General features: G+C 43.3%; 1 protein-coding gene and 1 long non-coding RNA gene across 8 annotated transcripts in view; one reads left to right on the plus strand and one right to left on the minus strand.

Moving 5' to 3' along the window:
* DAPK1 (death associated protein kinase 1) overlaps positions 1-25,937 on the minus strand; it is a 206,029-nt gene that overhangs the window by 106,575 nt on the left and 73,517 nt on the right. The gene's annotated exons all lie outside the window — the stretch shown is intronic.
* Positions 337-24,857, plus strand: LOC110142782 (uncharacterized). The gene is made up of 5 exons (XR_002315410.2): positions 337-609; positions 14,433-14,560; positions 14,761-14,833; positions 22,980-23,218; positions 24,681-24,857. It is a non-coding gene; the product is annotated as an uncharacterized lncRNA (long non-coding RNA).

Consider the following 25,937-nt stretch of genomic DNA (forward strand, 5'->3'; position numbering starts at 1 on the left):
AGCCACCAGGGAATTGCCAAACTCTCCAGCAAGACCCGGTAAACATATGGCCACGAATCTCCATCCGGATTGGTGCAGACGCCCAGGGCCTACCCCTAGGGACATCACCTGTAGAGGTCTCTGGTGATGAGGAAGCACTTGGTCCTCATTCAGTGGAAACTTCCCCTTCCATCCCAACCCACCGGCTGTGCAGACATCAGCAGATGATGACCCAGTATGGGAACCTGGTACTTCAGCACCAAGTCTGAGTTCCTGGAACACTTCCATGCTACAGCCCACACTTGGAACTGCTCTCTTTCTGCCTTTTGAGAAGCTATGTGTGACAGGAAGAGAAACCACATTTTTTTTTTTTTACAAAGAAACAAAGTTGGTGATTTAATACTATTATTATTATTAAAAATAAACAATCCTCCAAAAATTATTCTGAACTGCCGCCATGGGTGAGTTAAAAAGTCACATGATCTAGAGAACAAGAGTTCCCCCACCAGTGAGCAAACAGCAGGTTGCCAGGACACCAACGCGGAGAAGCAGGGTTTGCCAAGAGGATAAACAGCAGCAGGTCACCCAGGGAACCAGGACAACACGCGAGTCTGGAGTGAGCTGCAGAACGTGAGTGCTGCCTAAGGGTACTCTGGGAGCGACACGCTGGGTGGGGGAGCTCAGACCAGAGACGGACCCAGAGACGGCTGCTTGGGGGGAGCATCCTCCCAGAAGATAGGACACAGAGAAGTCACCCAGAAGAACGGGGCAAGACCCAGGACCTAAGGCAGGGCAGACAAGGGTCTGGCTTCCCACACAAGTGTGGGGCTGCCAGTGGGTCAAAGAAACCAAATACACAGAGTATCAGGTGGCTGGAGCAGCCTCCTTATAATTAAGAAACTAGCAAACCAGAGCTGGTGAGGACCCAGAAATAAGGAAGATGGGAAAGAGAACAGCGGTTATCTCTGCTCACCTCATGTGTCCCCGGGATACCTCTTTGGAGGGGGAAGGTCAGAGCTCCACCTAGAAGATCATTTCCCGAAGTGGGTTCTCTGGAGCTCATGTTTGGTATTAGCAGATGCAAACTATGATACACAGGATGGATAAATAACAAGGTCCTACTGTCTAGCACGGGGAACTATATTCAATATCCCATGATAAACCATAATGGAGAAGAATATTAAAGAGAATGTATACACATATGTATAATTGAGTCACTCTGCTATACAACAGAAATTAACACAATATTGTAAATCAATTATTTAAAAATTTTTTTTAAAAGAGGTTACTCTTTTAAAAATTTTTTTCATGGAGAAAGTTTCATGGCAAAGCACATCTAGGGAAAATCGGGTAAACAGAGACACAACAGATGTCTATATGGAGAACTCACCAGACTCTGCCCTCTGTCTCCGAGGGGGCACGGAATTCAGCGTTTTAGCAGGTTGGAGGGTGTTGTTAACCATAATTTTTTTTTCCTGGTTGTGAAATCCAGTTTTCTAGGAGAGTTTGCTTTGGTCTTCTCTTCCAGTTAATGGTTATATTCTTAAGACTGAGGACTAAGTCTGCAGACAGCAGTTCTCTTTCCTTTTGAACCCAGAGTTGCATTTAGAGGTGTTTCCTAAGGCATGATGCTGCTCACGGGCCTGGGGGAGCTGAGTGCAGAGCTTGATGGAGGTATCCACAGAGATTCAGATCCTTTCGGGGCTCTGGCCCAATAGAAGGGTGGGGGATCAACTTTGTCAGGCCTGGAAGAGGAGGCCACCCCGCCACCCTGGGCCTGGGGCTCTCTGCCTCCTCCTGGCTGCTGGTCTGGCTTACTCACAGGAGGCAGGCAGATGCACAGTGGTCTTCATCCTGACAGACGCCTGGCACTACCAGAGACTAGCAGGGAATCTGGTGTTTCCCTTTTCTTTCGGATGGTCAGTCGGGTTGGGTATTTTCCGTGGCAACTGAGAACAGGCTGAGTAGGTGTGGAGAGTGGGGGCCAAGGCAGAATGTAGGGATATCTGCTTTATGATGACTCCAGGTGAGCTCTGGAGTTCTTGCTGTCACCCTGGACCATGAGCACCACCCCTGAGAAGAGTGTGGTGGTAGGAAGGAGGCCTCAAAGTGAGTCCTGAATGGCCTCCCCCAGCACTTGATTTGCAGGAGCCTAGAGAAAACCATCTTGTTCTGGGAGCCGTCCTTTGGTTTGCATTACTCATTGTCATAACCTAATCACCCGGCCTGATTCAGATCCGGTCTGTGACTTAAGGAACCTACAACCCAAGGGGATTTACAAGCCTTTATAAATTAATATTTCTATATGACAGAGCTGTGAGTACTGCATGATGAAGTATGCCAAGCAGATGAAGTCCTGCTGGAACTGAGGGCTGGGGGAGACTTTATCCCCTCTGCTCAGCACCACCCCTAGTACCAAACTCAGGGCTGGGCAGAGAGCAAACTTGGTGCCTGATGACTGTTTGCTTGTTTAACTTTTTACTTTATAATGGAGTATAGCAGGGCTTCCAATTAACAGGGTTTCCCAGGTGGCCCAGTGGTAAAGAATTGGCCTGCCAATGCAGAAGCTGTAAGAGATGCGGGTTCAATCCCTGGGTCAGGAAGGTCCCTTGGAGGAGGAAATGGCAACCCACTCCAGTCTTCTTGCCTGGATAATGCCATGGACAGAGGAGCCTGGCGGGGTACAGTCCATGGGGTCACAAAGAGTTGGACATGGCTGAAGTGACTGAGCATTCACGCACACATGCACAGCCAGTTAACAATGTTGACAGTCTCAGCAAAGGGACTCAGTCATGCATATACATGTAACCATTCTCCCCTAAACTCCCATCCCATACAGGCTGCCACATAACATTGAGTAGAGTAGGTCCTTGTTGGTTATCTGTTTTAAATAAAGCAGTGTGAACATGTCAATCCCAAACTCCCTAACCATCCCTTCCCCCCATCCTCCCTACCTGGCAACCATAAATTTATTCTCTAAGTCTGTGAGTCTGTATCTGTTTTGTAAATAAGTTCATTTGTATAATTTCATTTAAAGTGAAAAAGAAAAAGGAAAGAAGAAAATGAGTATTGGAAAAGTGTCATTTAATCCAATCTAAATGATGTTCCAATGGATCAGACAAAACAAACAACACTCCAAATGTTTTTCCCAAATAAATCCCACACGGGAACCAGGATTGCCCTGTAGGTCCAGTTTTATGAAGAATCAAATGCCTTTACAAAGAGAGGGTGTCATGTCAGGAGCAACTCGCATGTTTAATGAATGGTGACCATGTCAGGGGACTGGAGATTGGGGCCTCCTGCCCCAGACAGCCAGAGTTGCAGGAGACCCTCAGGATATTCTGAGACTCAGAGGGGTCTGTCCCTTGTTTGGTCACTCCAACCTCAGCAAACTACTCCCCAGGCCAATCCTATTATTTGATCCTCCAGACTTTGTCATGCAATCCCCTCTAGCTACTACTGGGCTCAAGGTAACTGGGCCATAAGGTACGATCCTTAACTCAGCAAGTAGCTCTTGGGGAAAAGGCTGAAAAAGGCAGCAGGAGGTTCATATGTCTTCACAGGGAGACAGAAGTCAAGGAGCTGAGCTGAAGTTGCTCATGCCTCAGCCAAAGAGAAAGGCAGATTCCTTCCACGTGCTAAGCTTCTAGACAAGGGAACGAGCTCAAGGCAATGAAAAAGGACCAGTTTAGCCACCTGATGGGTACAGGTTGTAACTGCAAACACTACATTGAATTGCGTAGATTAAATGTAATTTATAGAAACTGTGGGATGACCCCCACCACCCCCCACCACGCAGTCTGCCCAGTTTTGGAGTATTCCAGGTGCTGAACAAGTATGTCCGACCAGCTTCATGTCTTCCCTCTCGGTTTAGCTAGAAATACTATTTGCCTGTGTGTTTTCATGAGCAGGTTTGGGACCCTCTGTCTTGCTTTGAGAATCAGCTCTGTCTTATCCCAGGAAGTCAGGTCTGTACTGGTGAAGAGTTTGGACTTGAGTGACCTGCAAGAAATTCCAATACGCTGTCGTGATGTGGCTCTTAGTGCAGCCATAGATGGATGTGCTATAGAGACACTGCTCACGGGCCTGTCCGGCTCTGGAGGCTGAATACAAACTGGGGCGGCGGCTTCTTGAGGGTTTGCCTTCTCTGGGGCAGCCAGTGGTTGTCTGGCTGTCGGCCTAGCCAGGAGGAGCCCTTTTCGCAGTGCTCCTGGCCAAGCCCTCTCCCATGGGGTCTATAGATGTCACCTTGGCTCTAAGTCAGGAGGGGACTCACCTCCCAGAGGAAGTCTGGGGAGAGGAGAAAACAGGTGGAGGACCGAGGGGGTCACTTCAGGCCAGGCTAGGAGAGGCTGGCAGGGAAATTCACTGCTGGAGTTACCCAGAAAGAGAGCCACGCAGATAAAACTGAAAGATGATAAGTTAGAGAGAAACCAGAGCTGCCGGGAAGGCTGAGTATTCCCTCAGTGGAAGCAGAACTCTCTGGAAGCCTGCCACGTGGGCTGACCTCACCCTGGAACCCCGAACCAGAGCAAACACAACGCTTATCGCTGGAGGCTGGGAGGGCGCCAGGAGCCCGGACACACGGATGACGTTACCTCTCCCAAGAAGGGAGACTTCTGAGGAGCAGGTGTCACTTATCAGGTCTTAGATCAAACATTAAAGAAAATGAAAACTAATGCACACTTCATATTCATGAACACAATGCTTCCTGAAGCAGGGGCTTCAAATCCCGCGGCCGTTTTGTGACGTCTCTTCCTAAGAAAACGTGGAACCTGCATTCAGGGGGATCTCAGAGTGAGCATGCCCCTCATCTGCAGTGGGGGGCTCTGAGGGTCTGTGCAACCCCCACCCTACCCCACTGATGGCCTTGGACTCTGCAGAGCTGAGTGAGGCTGTCAGAACTCCTCCCCCGAGGGTCTTCACTGTTTTGCCACTTGGATCAAAAGCCAGTACTTATTTGCAGTAACAAGGAGACACCTGGGCCAGGCTACTTGGTTGAAAGATCCACAACTTGCAGGCAGGTAATGAGACACAAAGGAACCACGACTACAGGCCTGGAGCAGCGAACAATCCAACAGGAATAACACACCCGTGACCCCTAGGCAGGTGCATCAGAGGTTATAGGCAACACTCCAGGCCACCCGCTTAGGCCACTTCCAGTTGAGGGACTGACTTCTGGGGGTTCGAGAGCAACTCAAGAAGAGAGGATAGCTGGATTCAGCTGTGGCTAGGTGGCTTCATGGTGACAGTGAACTCTAAAATGCTGTAGCTGTGTACTCCGAAGCCCAGCACACAGTTTGGAATGGATTTTCCATTTAACAGGCAAGTGAACAGCACAGAAGTAGAATCTGTTTTTCCAGCTACTCTGATCTGTGAGGTATCTATGAAAGATACACCATTAGCTATGTTCAGAACCACAAAGAATTAAAACTAGAAGAATCCGCTTATAGAGTCTGAATTTTAATCCTCTTCATAGTGATCTACCAATATATTAGCTTGTAAAATGTTGTTTATATCACACATGTATATAGTATTCTTCCTAAAGATTAACACTATTGAGTGCCAAGAGCACAACACGGTACATACAATAAAATTCTGAAATTAATAATACGTTGATTCAATCACCTTATGGGTCACCCTAAATTTATATGCTGACTATTTAACAGTTTAGATTGCTTCCACTGACCTTCTGGACAAGGAAAAACTGTTGGTGCAGTATTTAAAAATATCACACAATATGTTTCATCATTTGCTTTAAGAATTTCGTGGCCCTGGACAGTCGATGTGCATTTACTTTCCTCCAATGTTTACTAGGCTTCAGCCTTGTGCTAGGTCCTAACTGGCCCACCTGCTTTAGAAACTGTCAAAGGGATAATCAGTGTATTTGATCATGTACATTCATTCGAAAAGCAAAGGTATATTATAGTTCTCATAGGGCTACTGACACTCCTTGGAATTCCCCCAGTCTCCTTGAGGTTAAGTGCTTTTCCCAAGCAGTTGCCTTTAGGCTATAACTTTAGGTGACTGGGAAAATTTCCTAATCAAAGCACAACCTAAAGACTTTTAAAATATGAACTGTTCATAGTCATTAATTAACTTGTAATTGGCCCTTGAAAGGTCAATGCAATTTGCAAACTCCAGGAAGTGAGATTTCTAAAAAAGGGAAAATGAGAAAGCAAGGCTTATAAGTTTGTATGTATACAACAGGAACCCTAAAAGAAGTTAAGATTTAGGGGAAAAAAAATCCTTCAAAACCTAACAGAAGATGGATAGAAAGGGGCTAAAGATGGCTGATTAGAATTGATGGTATAACAGACATGTAGGAAGCAAAATTAATTCTCTGTGCTTTCATTTTTTTCATATGAAGCCAGTTTTCTTCCCTTAGGGAAGACTGGGGAAACACTATAAAGTGTAACCAAAGCTTGAGTTTAGAAAAGACACGATAAAAGACTGCCTGGCTAGACAATTTAAAAAAAAATAAAGAAAAATTCAAATCTACAGCAAAGTCAAACCTCAGCATGGCAGAAGTAATCTCAAATCACTGCTGGTAACCTTGGACAAATTATAAGGAGTGATACTGGATTGATATTCAAAAGAAGACCACGCCGGTCACAATGGCTGCTATCCAAAAGTCTACAAGCAATAAATGCTGGAGAGGGTGTGGAGAAAAGGGAACCCTCTTATACTGTTGGTGGGAATGCAAACTAGTACAGCCACTATGGAGAAAGTGTGGAGATTCCTTAAAAAACTGGAAATAGAACTGCCATATGACCCAGCAATCCCACTGCTGGGCATACACACTGAGGAAACCAGATCTGAAAGAGACACGTGTACCTCAATGTTCATCACAGCACTGTTTATAATAGCCAGGACATGGAAGCAACCTAGATGCCCATCAGCAGACAAAAGGATAAGGAAGCTGTGGTACATATACACAATGGAATAATACTCAGTCATTAAAAAGAATACATTTGAATCAGTTCTAATGAGGTGGATGAAACTGGAGCCTATTATACAGAGTGAAGTAAGCCAGAAAGAAAAACACCAACACAGTATACTAACACATATATATGGAATTTAGAAAGATGGTAACGATAACCCTGTATGCGAGACAGCAAGAGAGACACAGATGTATCGAACAGTCTTTTGGACTCTGTGGGAGAGGGCGAGGGCGGGATGATATGGGAGAATGGCACTGAAACATGTAAATTATCATATGTGAAATGAATCGCCAATCCAGGTTCGATGCATGATACAGGATGCTCAGGGCTGGTGCACTGGGATGACCCAGAGGGATGGGATGGGGAGGGAGCTGAGAGCGGGGTTCAGGATGGGGAACACATGTACACCCAGGGCAGATTCAAGTCAATATATGGCAAAACCAATACAATGTTGTAAAGTAAAATAAATAAATAATTTAAATTAAAAAAGAAAAAAAAAAAGACCAAATTGGATCCCTCTCTAAGATCAATTAGCTTGTTATTAGTACAGACCAAACACTGAGAATCAATTATTGATCTGAGGAATTTTTTTCTTCATTTATTTTTATTAGTTGGAGGCTAATTACTTTACAATATTGTAGTGGTTTTTGCTATATATTGACATGAATCAGCCATGGATTTACATGTGTTCCCCATCCCAATCCCCCCTCCCGCCTCCCTCCCCATCCCATCCCTCTGATCTGAGGAATTAAAAATAGCAAATAATAAACAGCATAAATAGCCAGAACTTTCCCATTGTCCCAACTGCATTATAAAATCAGCAAAAATGGGAAATGCTATAGACAAAAGCATGTTTTGATTTTAGCAGGGCCTCTGACATAATTTTTCATTTTTATATTTTTGTAGATGAAATGGTGAATCACCATGTGGTGGATTCTTGCAGGCCATAAGGCTCTCGAGTTTAGCACTGTCCTAGACAAGATATTTTTCAGTGTATCAGATGAAGGCATATTTACCACATTTTAAAATAACATGGAAGGTAATGGCAGTATTTACTGACAGAATCTAGAATCTATATTATCCCGACTGGCTTAATAATAAAACTCTTAAGAGAAATAAATAGAAATCCCCAAAGTCAGGTTCAAGGAAATCAACCTTACAGGAGAGCAGTTCAGATGATGGTTCTATCTGACCACACATGACACAGGCACAGTGTAACCTCACCGCCCACACTTTGCACGTGGCCCCAATGTGCCAAAGGGGTGCAGTGCTCCTGCCCTCAGCATGAACCTGTGCCCCATGCTGGGCACTTGCCCTTGGTAGGAAAGATGCTGGCAGAGCAGGTGGCAGTCAGGGGAGGACCATGACAATAGGGAGGTTTTGTTTCTGGGAATGAGAACTGTCACTATTTGAAAGCTTGTCAAGAGGAATCAGGCCATCTGCCAGGAGTGAGTGGGAGGCTGGACAACGGTCTCTTAAATTCCTTCCCACCTTAAGATGCTTTGTTTCTAGAGGTTGCAGACATCAAGGCACTGTACTCCTCACTTAACTGAAAGAAAACATATTACTGAGTACAGTTGAAATGCTATGATGCTATTTTTTCTTCATGCGTTTTCTGAATCTCTGTTATACTAATGATATTCCCAGACTGAAACTCAAAATAAATCCCATACTGCCATCAACTTGTCTCAACTCTATCTGGAAACTTATGCATCTGTACCTTAAGATTAATTCTCCAAAATGACAGAGTATTAATAATCTGAGTGGAAAAGCCAGGAGGCGGCTGACCCCACTCTCCCATCCAGCAACAGTGGGGATGCTGATCCTTTAGAACCTTTCCTGAGCCTTAGCATGGTCATTTTAGAAATTACACACACACATACACACACATACACACACACACACACACACACACACACACACAACCGAGATTAACAATGCATAGCTTATAGGGCTGCTGTAAGACTCAAAAGAAGTAAAAAGATGTGACTGTGTTTTACGGAGTCCATACTATCACACAAATATAATGCTAATAATTGGAAATATTTCAGTGATATCACAGCCGGGAACAAAATCCCTGTGTCTATGTCCAAAGATCCCTAATAAGTTCAAGTCACTCTCTAAGAGGGAATGACAAAAAAGGGAAAGAATTCTTTTAAGCAGGATTTAGAAACAGCCCATTCAAGTCTTCCAAAATGAAAACTTAAATATCTAGACAGATAAATCTGCATGACATCATGTATCTCGAACTTTGGGAAGAGAGGGCCTAGTTTTGAATCCTGGCTTTGCCACTTACTAGCTGTGTGAAAAGAGCATAAAGGCAAACAGAGGATTTATACTTTTATGAAAACAAAAATTTCTGTTACCCTTCAGATTTCTTGCAGTTAGCAAAAACATGTACTAATGTAGGTCTTTCATAAAAGCTAAGTGGCATAAAGTGAACTCTTGGAAAGCAGGAGATATGCTTCGTTTCATGTTATTTCAGCTTAGGAGGTTTCATAGGAATACTGTACTTCCATACAGTAGGAAAAACCTGTGCTATTATAGTGTATGGTTGCTTAAAACCATTACATCTCTTAGACAAATATCAAGGCTCATATATAGCCTTATTAGAGAAATAAGTGAAAGAATAATTTACACAAGTTTTTTCCCACCCTGTTCTAGAAAAGCCACCCTGAACATGGACTGCTGAGTGAGTCCCCCATGAAGGCTGCTGGCTTCAGAACACTTTGGGACATGAGGATGGTGCTTACCAATTGGACTCAGGAAATACTAAAATATTCAGGGTGAAGAGAAGGCCAATTTTCACATTTTGGGTCTCTAACTAATATCATTCTGATGTCTTTCTGGTGTCATGGCCTCAGGAATGACTAGATGGTCAAATTCTGTGAAACAACCTCATCCTGGGACAATTATAGGTCCATCTCTTGGACCATCTGAAGCCACAGAGGAAAGACTCTCAGGCTGTTTGAAGCTGTTTCTAACTCAAGTTTACCTGAGTTCAAAGAAGCCTCAAATGTCTCAAGCTAACATTGTGACTTTGATCATTTAAGACCAACATTTATCATGCACAAGAAAAATAACATTTTCTAAAGCACAGGCAAAGCATTAAAAAAAAGTATAGGAAGGGAGTAGAGAAAGATCTGGTCTTGTTTTTGCTTCCATTATTGATAACATAAATGTGAAATATAATCATCTACCTGCCATGAAGACAGGGAACACAGAAAATTTCAGGCCTGGGATCTAGCTATAACATTATTCCTGCCAATCTGACAGCGATGAACTCAGCAACTGGTAGCTACTAGAATAGTGGTCCCCAACCTATTTGGCTGGGGAGTTCTAAAGAATAGCAAGGAGAGATAAGAAAGCCTTCATCAGTGATCAATGCAAAGAAGTTGAGGAAAACAATAGAATGGGAAAGACTAGAGATCCCTTCAAGAAAATTAGAGATACCATCTTTAACATGTAAAGATGGGCACAGTAAAGGACAGATATGGTATGGACATAACAGAAGCAGAAGATATTAAGAAGAGGTGGCAAGAATACACAGAAAAACTATATGAAAAAGATCTTCATGACCCAGATAACCACAATAGTGTGAACACCCACTTAGAGCCAGACATCCTGGAATGCGAAGTCAAGTAGGCCTTAGAAAGCATCCCTACAAACAAAGCTAGTGGAGGTGATGGAATTCCAGTTGAGCTATTGCAAATCCTAAAAGATGATGCCCTGAAAGTGCTGCACTCAATATGCCAGCAAATTTGGAAAACTCAGCAGTGGCCATAGGACTGGAAAAGGTCAGTTTTCATTCCAATCCCAAAGGCAATGCCAAAGAATGTTCAAACTACCACACAATTGCACTCATCTCACATGCTAGCAAAGTAATGCTCAAAATTCTCCAAGCCAGGCTTCAACAGTACGTGAACCATGAACTTCCAGATATTCAAGCTGGATTTAGACAGGGCAGAGGAATCAGTGATCAAATTGTCAACATCCGCTGGATCATCGAAAAAACCAAGAGAGTTCCAGAAAAACATCTATTTCTGCTTTATTGACTACGCCAAAGCCTTTGACTGTGTGGATCACAACAAACTGTGGAAAATTCTGAAAGAGATGGGAATACCAGACCACCTGACCTGCTTCCTGAGAAATCTGTATGCAGGTCAAGAAGCAACAGTTAGAACTGGACATGGAAAAACAGACTGGTTCCAAATCAGGAAAGGAGTATGTTAAGGCTGTATATTGTCCCCCTGCTTATTTAACTTATATGCAGAGTACATAATGAGAAATGCTGGGCTGGATGAAGCACAGGCTGGAATAAAGATTGCCGGGAGAAATATGAATAACCTCAGGTATGCAGATGACACCACCCTTATGGCAAAAAGTGAAGGACTACTAAAGAGCCTCTTGATGAAAATGAAAGAGGAGAGTGAAAAAGTTGGCCTAAAACTCAACATTCAGAAAACTAAGATCATGGCATCTGGTTCCATCACTTCATGGCAAATAGATGGGGAAACAATGGAAACAGTGACAGACTTTATTTTTGTGGGCTCCAAAATCACTGCAGATGGTGACTGCAGTTTGCTCCTTAGAAGAAAAGTTATGATCAACCTAGACAGCATATTAAAAAGCAGAGAGATTACTTTGCCAACAAAGGTCCATCTAGTCAAAGCTATGGTTTTTCCAGTAGTCATGTATGGATGTGAGAGTTGGACTATAAGGAAAGCTGAGCGCCGAAGAATTGATCCTTTTGAACTGTGGTGTTGGAGAAGGCTCTTCAGAGTCCCTTGGACTTCAAGGAGATCAAACCAGTCAATCCTAAAGGAAATCAATCCTGAAAATTCATTGGAAGGACTGATGCTGAAGCTGAAACTCCAATACTTTGGCCACCTGATGTAAAGAACTGACTCACTGTTAAAGACCCTGATGCTGGGAAGGATCGAAGGCAGGAGGAGAAGGGGACAACAGAGGATAAGGTGGTTGAATGGCATCACTGACAGAATGGACACGTGTTTGAGTAGGCTCTGGGAGTGGGTGACGGACAGGGAGGCCTGGCATGCTACAGTCCATGGGGTCGCACAGAGTCAGACAGGACTGAGTGACTGATCTAAACCTTTTTGGCACCAGGGACTGGTTTCATGGAAGGCCATTTTTCCACGGGCCTGGAGGGAGAAGAGGGATGGTCTTGGGGTGATTTTCATAAGGAGCGTGCACCGTAGATCTCTCACATGCACAGTTCACAGTAGGGTTTGCACTCCTATGAGAATCTAATGCAGCCATCGATCTGACACAAGGTAGGACTCTGGTGGTAATGTGAGTTATGGAGTGGCTGTCAATGCAGATGAAGCTTTGTTTGCTCACCTCCTGCTGTGTAGCCTGATTCCTAACAGGCCACCAACGGGTACCAGTCTGTGGCCTGGTGGTTGGGGACCCCTGTACTAGAACGTATCATATGCTTTTGAATCTGTCTTTGGGTCTGTCTACAAGTCCATGAACCTTACACGGTGAGGGAGAAGAGAGAGTTCCAACCCTGTTAGGACATCCCTTTTTCCTCCTTCTCTCAGCAAATGTTTGTTGAATGGGTGGATGTATTAATTTATTTAGCTTTGGGTCCTTGGAATTCCAAGCTTCTCTTGTTAGTTTTTGATCTACTGACCAAATTAACAGAAATGTTAGTTAGATGAATTTCATTGCTAGGCCCATGGAATATGATAAAGACATATGTAAACAAACTAAAGAAGATGACTTTTAGCATGCTGAATTAACTTTACAAATGCTGGGTGTCATGTCACTGGAAGAGTTAATATTAGTGGTTCAGGGCAAAGCAAACAGAACTGAACTTTGCACTAATTCCAGAATTCTAACCTCTAACAGAGGTTTATTTAACCTGTGTTAAACAAACATACTTAGAATAAAATTTCACATAAGAAAAGCTTTAAAAATGGACAATCTAACTATACTAAGTTTGATTCAATTTACATTTATCTATTTAACTACTATCTATTTAAGTATCAATTAATTTGTTCAGAGATGTATCCAATAGTTTTTCTTACAGTAAGTGAATTAGAAATATGTAATCTGATATATTTATAGGTATAAATAAATATGTGATCTTCCTAATTAGGATATAAATTCAAAATTAAGTTTTAAGCAATTAAATTAAAATATGATTTATTTAAGACAGAAATATAACACAATATAAAATACAATAATTTCCAACAGAAATATAATACAAGTCACAAATGCAAGCCCCATGTGCAATTTAGAATCTCTGAGTAGCTACAAAAAGAAACAGGTAAAAGTAACTTTAATAATATATTTTATTTATCCCAACATATATCCCAAATATTAGTTTCAACATGTGATCAAGAATTAAAAACTATTATGATTTATTTTACCCTTTTTGGGTTCTCGAGCCACAGTGAGTGATACCCACAGCACACCTCCATTGGGACTGGCACAGTCTAAGTACTCCATGGCCACAAGTGGCTGATGGCTGTTGTGCCACACAGCACAGCTTCAGGCTAATTTCATAGCCATAACATAAAAGAGGGATAGAGTGTGATTATTTTATTTATAGAAGGAAGGTGGAAAGGATACTTGTGAAGTCCCTGGGAGGTGAATCACTGCTAATTTAGTACATTAATCATTAGAAGATAAAAGATACTACCACTGACAATACTAACAATGATAGTATCGTTAATAGTACAATACTATCATTGTTCTATTATTAGAACAATAATAGAGATGAAAATTCTCCTGGAAACCCAGACTATGTATTCTCGATAGTCTTCTTAAAATTATATGAATACATTTCAATTCTTCATTTATGTGCCCTAAGATAGTTTTCTTTGTAAATATACTCTGCTGTTTGGAGTATGGGAGTCAACTGGACAATCTATATGCTTTAACCAACTTTTTTGCATTTTAAGGCATTTCCTAAGTCTCTGTATAGCTTTCTCTATCAAATTCCTACTATCACAAATCACTGGTTGGTACAGACCATCTTATGGTTCCAAAAAGGCAAACATCAAGATTTCTATGCAGCATACTACATGAAACTACAAAAATACATCCAGCCCCAGTGAGAAACACAAAGAGTATGACTCAGCTAACTTCAGAAGTTTGGCCCTATTTGGCAAATTGATTTTGCATATGATCTTATTTATTTCAGTCACCCCTTCCTTCTACCTGAAGACTAAAGTGGAGAAAGAAGAGCAGTGATGGACATGGGAAAGTGGTAGATGAACCATAAGCTTCCAAGGAGGCCAGAGCGTGTCTGTGGTGGAAGGGGTGGGCAGGTCCGCGGGGGAGGTGCTGTGGGAAGTGTGTGTGCTCAGTCCCTCAGCTGTGTACAGCTCTGCAACCCCACGAACTAAGGCCGCCAGGCTCCTCTGTCCATGGGACTATCCAGGCAAGAACACTAAGGTTGGTTGCATTGTACTACTCCAGGGCATCTTCCCCACCCCGGGGTCAAACCCGCAACTCGTGTATCTCTCCCATTGGCAGGTGAATTCTCTACTACTGTGACATCTGGGAAGCTGCCTGGAAATGGATATACTGGTAGAGTCTCTGGTGATACTGTGGAGCCGAGAAAAGGATACCAGAAACAAGGAGGTCAAGGAAGTAGGAGGCAGGTAAGGCTTCTGGCATCCACAGAGAGGTTAAAGCAGGTGACAGGATGGTGGGGAAGGGTGGAAGGGATGTCTGCAAGCCCAGATTCTCACTGCTCACTGACACCTGCCCTCTTCATGCACATTTCTTAAACACAGGGCTGATTTATTTCTTCTCTTGTGAGAGATCATGGTACTGATACCCATTATTTCCCCTTGCTTAGGAAACTCATAAGAATTAACAAGCCTATCACGTGGACTCACTAGATCTGCCATACTTCGTGCTCCTGTCAGATGGTAAGTTTATGTTGAGAAAAACTGGGGTCTCTGCCTGAATTCCAGGTAATTGTTACTTTCACTCATTCATTCACTCATCAGACAATTCTTGCGCACTGTGTTGGCACAGTATGGTGGGGTTTTTTTCCTCCCCAAAATACCACTAAAAGGGGGAGTCTGTAACAATGAAATGTTACTTTTTCCTTGCCTGACTGAGAATTACCATCTCTAGGTGTCTCTCCTCTGTTTACTATTCCTTTGCTTCCTCCCTTCTCCCTATTAAATAATAGGAAGATAAATGTCATGCCATTTTAAAAGTGGCCAACTCCAGTGATGACCTAAAGACAGGTCCCAAGATCCAGGGAGGAGCTACTTCTTGGCAGATGTGAACATGCTACACTGCTCCTGTGGTTCTGATCACCACTATTCAGGGTCCTTCACAGCACAGGGACCCCACCAGAAGTAGGGATGGCTGGCAAAGCGTGATCATGGTAGAAGGAGGAGCTTCATGGTTATGGACACATGTGGCAGAAGCAACTGGAGTAGAGGATTAAGTCTCAACAAACGTGCTGGCCACTCCTGATCACATTTTTAAGGACTCATCCGTCCAGTCCATTATCCTGAAGAGCAGTGAAGATGGTCACTGAATGTCAACCACTACTGGGCCCCAAAGGCTACAGTCCCAGAGACTCTAGAGATTGCTGTTTTTCTACTATTGTTTTTACAACACATCTACTCTTTTAACTCATTTTACCCTTTGTGTGTGTGTGATTGAAAAGTTTTTTCTTTTTTTGTTAACTTTGTATTGGAGTATAGTTAATTTATAAATATCATGTTTCAGGCATACAGCAAAGTGAATCAGTTATACATATACACAGGCACATATGTCTATGCATAACTTTTTTAGGTTCTTTCCCTGTATAGGCTATTACGGAGTACTCAGTAGACGTCCCTGTGCTACACAGCCCTTTTGAAGGGCTGAATGTTCGTGTTCCCCACAATTCGAATGTTGAAGCCCTAATTTTCAGCATGATGATATTGGAGGTGATATGTGAGACCTCTGGGGGAGACTTCGGTTTAGATCAGGTCATGAGGGTGGGGCCCTCATGATAGGAAGAGTGCCCTTATAAGAAGAGACACAGTGACAAGCCAGCCATCTGCAAGCCAGGAAGAAAATTCTTACCAGGATCCAACCATGATGGACCTTAACCTGGGACTTTCAGCCTCCAGAACTGTGGGAAAATGCATTTCTGCTGTTTAAGCCGCCCAGTCAATGGAATTCTGTTTTGGCTTCCTGGGCTGACCTATATACACCTCCAACTTTGCTTTGAATTATTTGGTACAATCAGAAAAGCTGACAAGATTGTAGCAATTCTTCCAGTGTTACTTTATGTGCACTTCATTCAGATCTCACTGGATACTCCAGCTCATTAAGAAATGAACTGGAGGAGAAGAACACACTGGTATGGGCCCACATTCCAGCAGAACACAAAATTCTTTTTTTTTTTTTTAACATAAAGTTGATTGTTTTAAGTAGTATAGCTGTGAAGGCTTTCTAAATTTGCTTTCTTTTGGAAATTCAGTTATTTTTTTGTAGAGCACTAACCCTATATGTGAGGCTCTGTTCAAAATTTCAGTTAAACTTTCTTATTACATTAAGCTGAATAATTTCAAATTAAAGAAAATGAGATGGAATAAATGTTTAAAAATACGCATGACCTCCAGGCACATCATCTACTCCAAGTGAAGGGCATAGATGAATTGCTGGTTTGTTCCCTGACCATGACCCTCTCCCCACTGGGGGAAGTTTCTCCAAGTTTCCAAACTGGTTTAATCCGGCATGTTTTAAGGCTGCCTCTGTTTATTAGCTGGTCATGTGAGCACAACACTGTCAACATACAACAGCTTACCTTCCACATGGCCAAGGGGGAATTGGGGTAGTTAGGGAAAAGAATAAAATTCTAATTTACATCCCCAAAGTGAAAGTGAAGTCTCTCAGTCGTGTCCGACTCTTTGCAACCCCGTGGACTGTAGCCCACCAGGCTTCTCCGTCCATGAGATTCTCCAGGCAAGAATACTGGAGTGGGTTGCTAGTTCCTTCTCCAGGGAATCTTCCAGACCCAGGCATTGAACCCAGGTCTCCCACATTGCAGGCAGACGCTTTAACCTCTGAGCCACCAGGGTAGCCCATTTATATCCCAACCTAGCCACAAATACAGAACATGTGGATCTCAAAATTGAAATGTTCTTAAACACCTCTGAAAACACAGGCCCTGGAGTCAGCTTTATTACTGATAATGATAACTACACAATTTTAAATCCATTTTGATTACAGGATATTATCATAAGTAAAATTAACTACATTTTAAAAAGAGTCACAGCTTGGTTCCATCATCACCATTTGTGCTTAGGCAAAGCTGAGTCTATCTGCCTATGGACAGAAAAGCTTTTATGATGGATTAAGGTAACTCCTACCAGCCACGCTATTCCCTGCTCCTCCTCGTGGAAGGAAAAATGAAAACAAAGGCACAGAAGCTATGCAATTTAAAGATTATAGTTGGTGTCCGAGGAAGCTATGCTTTTGGAGGCTGGTCTGAACCGCTGAGAGAAACAGCCTGCATCATAGTTTTAGACAATGAGTTTGGAACTGGTTGAGGTGGCTGAGCGAATGGTGAGAACCACTCAGGTGTCATCATGTTTTCATCTGGCTGGGGCACGCCGTCCCTCTGCGCTGATTTTGTCAGTATAGCATTCCATGGAGGTTGGTGTCATCTCCACTTTACAGCAGAATCAACACTAAGTTATATAAAAGTCGCACACTGAAATTACGATGTTATTTCGTATTACCTGCTCTGATACACTGTCAGAACCGTACTCAGGATTGCTTCTCCATAAAACTTTCAAAATCCTCTTTGGAAGTTGAACCTCACAGTCTTACCTGAGACAGCCATACATGTTCTACCTTTATGGGACAATCTGATCACTACTGGGACATCATGGAGGCTAGGACCAAAGGGATCTTAGAACAGGTGGTAAAGTAGTGAAAACCAAGAGCTAGTATCAACATGCAATAAACCAAACTTAGAGCAAGAAGTTCCTCCAAAGATAAAGGGAGAGAGGACAGAATTCATTTCTGTGTAATCTGCTATGAGATTGAACATTTTAAACCAAAAAATAGGACAGGTAGTAGGAAAAAGTCAAATTATACTTGCGCACATGCGTGCTAAGTCACTTCAGCTGTGTCCAACTCTTTGCGACTTATGGACTATATAGCCCACCAGGCTCTTCTGTCCATAGGATTCTCCAGGCAAGAATACTGGAGTGGGTTGCCATTTCCTCCTCCAGGGAATCTTCCTGACCCAGGGATTGAACCTGGGTCTTCCACATTGCAGGCAGATTCTTTACTGACTGAGTCACCAGGGAAACCCCTTAGGATAACATATTTGAGATTTCTTCTGCACATGTTAGTTCCTCCTGCCACCTCTGCAAAGCCCCTTTACCACATATTCACAGGTCCAGGGATTAGGACCAGGACATCATCGGAGGCCATTATCCAAGTCTGCAACACCTACAAAATGAGCTAAACATAACTCCAGACCTTTATTTTTTAAATTAAAAACTAAAAGGAATTGTATGGAAGAAGAGGCAGGCTGGGCAGCTCTGTCTATAGCCTGGAGGTTCTCTCACCAAAATTACAGTTGTTCTCCAACTGTCCCCTCAGTCACTACTTACATGCTATGACTACTGTCTTTGAATAGATTGGACCTTATTATTGGCTAATTTCCTATTTACCTGCCATAATGTGCAGTTTAAGTGAAAAAAAAAAAAAAAAAACAAAACAAAACCCTGCATATGCAAATGAGTTCATACCTGGGTCTCTGGATTCACAGCACATACTCATGTGTTATACAGTATTACAGTGCTTCAGAAAACCAGGGACAAAAGTGACTGCTTTCTGATAGTATATGTTTAATAAATGTGTGTTGGAAAGACAGATGGGTGGATGGTGTGGGTCGATAAGTGGATGGATGGATGAGTGGGTGGGTGGATGGATGAGTGGGTGGATGTATGGGTGAGTGGATGGATGGAGGCATGGGTGAATGGATGGATATGTGGTGGATGGATAGATGAATGGGTAGATGAGTGGGTGGATGGATAGATGGATGGATTACTGGCTGGCTAGTTGGGTGGCTGACTGGCTGGCTGAATGGGTAAGTAGGTGAATGGATGGATGGGTGAATGGATAGGACAGAACACATCCAGGAGCCTTTGGGATAAAAGCAAGGCCATCAGTTTGCTTCTGACCCATCAGTTATCTGATTTGCCTTAAAAAAAAAAAAAGGAATCACTCTGCAAACAAATAGAAGACAATGTAATGTGGCCCTGACCTTGAAATAGAAGAGTTCAATCTTTTCTGCTCTTGTCCTGCCTAAACTTCCCACCTCTCAAATAATGCCAAATTCTTGAAATTCACCAATAGTTGGGCCTCTGTTATTTACCACAGACCACAGATGCTCTAAGCTTGAATTGAAGTTGGCAGGTAGATGTCTACACTTTAAAAGTAGAGCACCTAGGATGGGAAGGTACCAGAAGAAGCCTCACGAATCAGAGCAATGATGATTTACAACTTCATCACCACCCTTCCGGCACAGAGACTTTCCTGCATGCATGCTAAGTCGCTTCAGTCATATCTGACTCTTTGAAACCCTATGGACTGTAGCCCATTAGGCTCCTCTGTCCAGGGGATTCTCTAGGCAAGAATCCTGGAATGGGTTGCCATGCCCTCCTCCAGGGGACCTTCCTGACCCAGGGATCGAACCCACGTCTCCTGCGTTGCAGGCAGATTCTTTACCCACTGAGCCACCTGGGAAGCCCAGAGACCTTCCTAGGAGATCCCAAACCTAAAGGCAAGCTATTTTGGCTTGATCTACATGGCTTAGCCATTGACAAGCTGGGAAGGCTGCACGATGTTAAATGGCGAGTGGAAATGTTCTCAACCTCTTCCTCCACAAAAGTAAGGCACATTCAGTTTAAAAGGGAAGTCTACAATTTTAACCATTCTGTGCTTCAAGCACATATCATTTGTCATGAAAGGCCAAGAAAATGGATTCTCTGATTCTTTCAGTTGAAGGTCCTTAAAAGACCTTCCTGCATGATGCACTGTAGAAGTACACTTGAGGGTGTGTGTTGGGTGTTGGGGGGGGGGGGCGGTGGGGGGGGGTGGGTGTTGTGTGCAGATGCAGTGCTACTTCTGCATTAGATGACTTATACCTTGGATGACCTACAATAATTTAATTTTGATTGTAATCCTATGTATGCCCTTTGCTGCCACATCCCAGAGCATTTATTAAGGGACTCTTACGGGAGTAGTCCTAGGGGTCTCCTGGGTAAGCTGGTGTGCATGACATGAATGGGTTCAAAGGTTCAATGGCAAAGAAGATGAAGCCCAGATACAGTAAAGACAGAGTTACAGTAGAGCAGAGTTGGGAATTCCAGATGGCTTCAAATCCCAAGATAAGACGAAAATTCCCAAACTAGTGCTATCAGACAGTAAAAGATAAACATGATCCAAAAGATGAATGAAAGGAAGATAAGATACATAGGTTTAGAAATCTGTGACCATGTCCACAGAGAGCTGCTAGAGAGCAAGAACATGACCACTTGGCTCAGCAAAGTGAAAAGTTTTGCTTGTTTGTTAAGATAACCACCAATGTTAGCAAAAGTACAAGCAAACAGCACACTTTCAGAGAGTGGGAATAATGATGGCATACATAGCCCTTTGGGGAAATGAATTCAGCACTAGGTAACAAGAACCTTTAAACTGCTTAAAAGTTTTGGCTCAGTGATTCTACTTCTAGGAATCTATCTAAGGAAATAATCAGAAAAGCAAGGATTTATTTACAAGGATATTTGAACTTATCCTGGAAAAAACAGAATGGAATTAACCAGAGTGAAATGGCTGAGACAATTACGACCAAATCCACACAGTAAAATCTGATGCTGGCTTTGAAACAGAATTCAGAGAATATCATGCAAAATTATAATGTCAGATAAAAAAGCAAGATATACAACTATATGTGTGTGTGTGTGTGTGTGTGTGTGTGTATGTGTGTATACATATACACGATCCTGATTTCATATTGAAAATAACAGAAGTGCAAGACTGGAGGCTAATACAGCAAAATGTTACATATTTACTTATTTTTTATAATTATTACTTTTTACCTTACTTTTTTATTGTAGTATAATATCTTTACAATGCTGTGTTAGTTTCTGCTGAATAACAACATGAATCAACTATATATACAAATATCCCCTCCCTTTTGAGCATGTCCCCCATCCCACCTCTTTAGGTCATCACAGAGCACCAAGTTTAGCTCCTTGTGCTATAGAGCAGTTTCCCACTAGCTACCTATTTTACACATGGTAGTGTATACATGTCAACGCTACTCTCTCAACTCATAAAATGGTAACATGTAATGAGATCTTTGCAGGAATAGGACTATGATTGTGTGGTATTTCTATTTTCTTCTTCAAAGTTTCTCAGCTTTTTCAAACTTTTTGTACATCAATGTGTGGTATATTTAAAGTCAGACTTACATCACAGAGCAGAGCTCTGTAGGAATGAAGCAAAAGAAATAGAAATTTTCTGTGGTCTGTGGGTAGCATCTCCCCCACTCCCTGTGAGCCCCTCTGGATTCATGTTACAAGTGGATTCTTTCCCTAATTCCAACATGAAGGAAGAGGGAAGAGGAAGAAGTGGGGAGGGGAAGAGGGAAGGAAAAGAGGATAAGATGGAAACTTTTCAGAGCAAAATTTTTCAATCGTGGCACACAATGGAATTACCTGGGAATCTTTAAAACATCCTCATGCCTGGGTTCTATCCCAGACTACCAGAAAATGATAGCCTCTGGGATCGGGGCCCTGGTGCACGAATTTCAAAACACACCTCAGAACTCTCAGGTCTAGCAAGGTCTAAGAACCCATATATCTAGAGGAGTGTTCTCAAATGTTAGTGTACATTCAAATCATCCAGAAGTCTGGTTAAAATGCAGATTGCTGGACTTCATCTCCAGAGTTTCTAACTGACAAGTCTGGGGTGGGGGCACTGAGAATCTTCATTTCTGACAGGTTCCCAGGTGATGATGCTATGAGGTTGAGGACCACACTTCCAGAACCACAGATATAGAGCAAGAATTTCTTGAATTTGCCACAGGGACCTTGAGTCCCACCCACAGCAGGTTCTCAAATTTTAGTGACAAACCAGATTATTATTTCTTGCCTTAAACACTGACTGGCAGGATATTTTTTTTTTCCCAAAGAAGGTAAAGTTCTGGAAAATCAAGACAGAGAAAGGAAATGCTCACTGACTAAGCAGCTGCAGGGAACTGGGCATGGACTGGACCCTCTGCATCCTCTAGAACTCATTCCATCCTCCTGGAGGGAGGCACGGCCATCTCCATCAGGAAAGTGTGAAAGTGTTAATCACTCAGCCGCGTTCAACTCTTTGCAACCCCATGGACTGTAGCCCACCAGGCTCCTCTGTCCATGGGATTCTCCAGGCAAGAATACTGGAGTGGGTAGCCTTTCCCTTCTCCAGGGGATCTTCAACCCAGGGATCGAACCCAGGTCTCCAGCATTGCATGCGGAATCTTTACCAGCTGAGCCACAAGGGAAGCCCAAGAATACTGGAGTGGGTAGCCTACCCCTTCTCCAGCGCATCTTCCTGACCCAGGGATTAAACCGTGGTCTCCTGCATTGCAGGCAGATTCTTTACCAACTGAGCTATCAGGGAAGCCTGAACCTGGGCCTCCCGTATTTTGGGCAGATTCTTTACCATCTGAGCCACTGGGAAGTGAGAGGAAGTTTCCCTGGTAGCTCAGCCAGTAAAGAATCTTTATCAAAGGAAATGAAAACTGAGATCCCAGGGAACAGGGTCATTTGCCAGGGACAGGCAGCTAGTGAGGGGTGGGGCCGAAACGCAACCAGGGTTGTCAGATGCCCAAGTCCTGGCTTCTCTCCCACTGAGAACAGACACATTTTACTAAGATAAAACCTTTCCTCTGAACAAATATCATGCTGCCTCAAAAGACATGACCTACATAACATAGGAAAGTGCAGGAGCAATCGTATGAGTTTATCATGCTTTTTTTTTTTTTTTTTACAGTTATTAGCACAAGGAAGAAGCAATGCATTCAGTATAAGAAAACATCTTCTCAGCCTGCCTTTAGCACAAATTCAAACATTCTTTCAATGTGTATGTCTGTGAAGAAGGAGCCCATCAAAATCCACTGGGAAGTTTGAAGGACGCTGGACACTGATGTTAAAGGGGATTACACTAAAGCAGACATCCTGAGTAGTCAGTAAAAGCAAAGCAAAAAACTACAGAAAGCATTTGTAAAAAATGTGAGTTTTGTCTACTTTGATTTCAGGACTTAACTGTATTCACAGCCTCCCCTTGCAAGGCATGGCCGGGTTTACCTACATCTTCAGTCCTGCCCTAGATTCCACTTGCTGGGGAGCTCCTTATTACCTGTGAGTGTGAGGACTGTTATGTTCCAATTGTTTGGAATGATTAGGCTGGAGAAATCTCTTATTTTCCCACCTCTTCGGGCACTTTCTCTTCTAAAGCAAAAACTGTGTTTGCTATTAGGAAAAAAAAAAAAAAAGGTGGGAAGGCAGCCCATTTATGGACTACACAGAAGTTATCTGAGGTATTTTCTAAAAACAAGGCAGAATATTCTAGAAAAAACACAGAATGACCCACTCAGCCCTATACTATCTGAGAAAATATACTTAGCTATCAATGTTCAAATAATATAGATGCCACTCCTCAAACTCCTGAAACTCTCATGAAACCTGACATCCCAGGTACCTCCAGATGCAGGCTTTCATTTTACAAAAGAATGATCTCAGGACACAAATGCTCCTAAGATTCACAGGCTCTATTGTGCTATAGAATGCACCCAATGCTGATTCAAAACAACCATCTCTTCTGGTACTAAGACTTGGTTCATTTTTCTCTTCTTGCTGTGGTTACAGTTAATCTCTTTGCCTGGCTCCAAACACATGTGCAAACATCTCCAGCAAGCTGATGATAGCATCAGAGAAAATGCTATATATCTACCAGTCTTGCCTTCTGCCTTTACGCGTTGATTACTGCTGGCAGCTTTCTCCTCAAATCTGCATTCCACACCAATCCTAATTAATTATATTACTAAATAATAATTAATTGGATAAAACTATAGTGCCAGCTCTGGCTTCTCTTGGAGGAATGCCTAAGCAATCCAGCACAACCTCAAACCTCTTGTGGTACATAATGTGGCTCAGAATCATCGATCTGAAACATTTATTTCTAATTCAAATACTACCTGGGTCTGAAAATGACCGTAAGAGGCAGGGCCAGTTGTCTATCCCAATATTTGATCTTCCTTTATCTTGAGTCCTGTGTTGTGTGCTGTGCTAAGTCACTTCAGTCATGTCCAACTCTTTGAGACCCCATGGACCATAGCCCTCCAGGCTCCTCTGTCCATGAGATTCACCCGGCAAGAATACTACAATGGGTTGCCAAGTCCTTCTCCAGGGGATCTTCCCGAACCGGGTATCAAACCCAAGTCTCTTACATCTCCTGCATTGGCAGGTGAGGTGAGTTCTTTATCACTTTGAGTCCTAGAATTATCAACTTTCAGCTGAGAGTCAGGTCACTTGCTGTAAAGACAACATTTCCCAGCCTTTCTGTGGCAATGTAACTACCTTGCTATAGCCATGTAACTTCATCTTGGTGAAACTGATTTGAGCAGAACTACTGGGTGAAACATTCAAGGGATGTCTTTCATGAGAAAGTACATGCCCTCCTTTCTTCTTGCAGATGGAATGAAGATGTGATGGCGGAAGCATGTGCAGCCACATTGGACCATGAGGTGAAAATCCCATACTTAGGATGGCAGAGTGACATCACAAAAGATGGCAAAGTCCTTGATACTACAGAGGTGCCACAGCAGCATGGACCTCTACACAAGGTAGAAATAAAATCTATTTTCTTTCAGCCATTATTATCTTGGGTTTTCTGTCACAAGTGGTGAAAACTAATCCTAACAAACATGCAGTAATGAAAATATCTTCAAACCTCCAAATGATCAAGGGTCAGCTTGGGTTAGAGTCATAGAGAGCAGGGGCAGGAAGTGAATCCTGTAGGACCATTTCAAAAGCTTGCTGAGTTCCTGGATACTTATGGAGACTGGGGCTGAGTATAAGTGACTAGAGAATGTCCTGAGGCCATAGGACACTGCCGTACGGTGCTGGCTAGAGTTGGGAGCACTTCCAGAGCCTAGGCCTTCCTGGTGAGGGATGGACACCAATGCCAGGGAAGCCTTTGCTGTGCTGCCCACCTCTGCAAATATATGCTCGGCCTCCTCTAGAACCACTTATCGTCACCACCCCAGCTCCAGTCCTCCCCACTTCCGCCTCATATCACCTCCAGATGCTATGTTAACACATGGCTGTGTGCAAGGATACAACTCAAGGGTCACCAGCTCTTTAGGGAGCACCGCTTCCATCCTGTAGAGACAGAACCTTAGCTGAGCTGCCACCTGAGATAAACGTGCAGCAGACAATGAGACATGCAGGGAGGAAGACCAGCTCAGATCACATGGCAGGAAGTGAGGCCCATTCCTCCTGGCAGCCAGGGTGCTTTGCCAGCTATGCAGTTTCAGCAAGCAGGTAAGACATAAACATGGGTGCACCTTTCAGCACAGGATTCCAGTCAACAGTAAGTCACAGGTGGTGTGAGGACGGAGGTGTCCTGGGCCCCAGGAGGCTGCATTCCTGTGTGTGATCTTATATAGATCACAGCTGCTCTCAGCGGGGTTAGAGTTGGCTTACTGTATAAAAGCCAGGCTGGGGGCTTCCCTGGTGGTCCAGTGGTTAAGAATCCACCTTGCAATGCAAGCGACACTGGCTTGATCCCTGGTCTGGGAAGATCCCACACGTTGCATAGTAACTAAGCTGGTGCACTACAACTCCTGAGCCCACGTGACCCAGGGCCCGGGCTTCACAACGAGAAGCCACTGCAATGCTGAGCCCATGTAGCCCCTGCTCACCACAATTAGAGAAAGTCTATATGCAG

This window comes from Odocoileus virginianus, chromosome 31, assembly GCF_023699985.2.
Source record: "Odocoileus virginianus isolate 20LAN1187 ecotype Illinois chromosome 31, Ovbor_1.2, whole genome shotgun sequence".
In the NCBI taxonomy this organism is placed as follows: domain Eukaryota; kingdom Metazoa; phylum Chordata; class Mammalia; order Artiodactyla; family Cervidae; genus Odocoileus; species Odocoileus virginianus.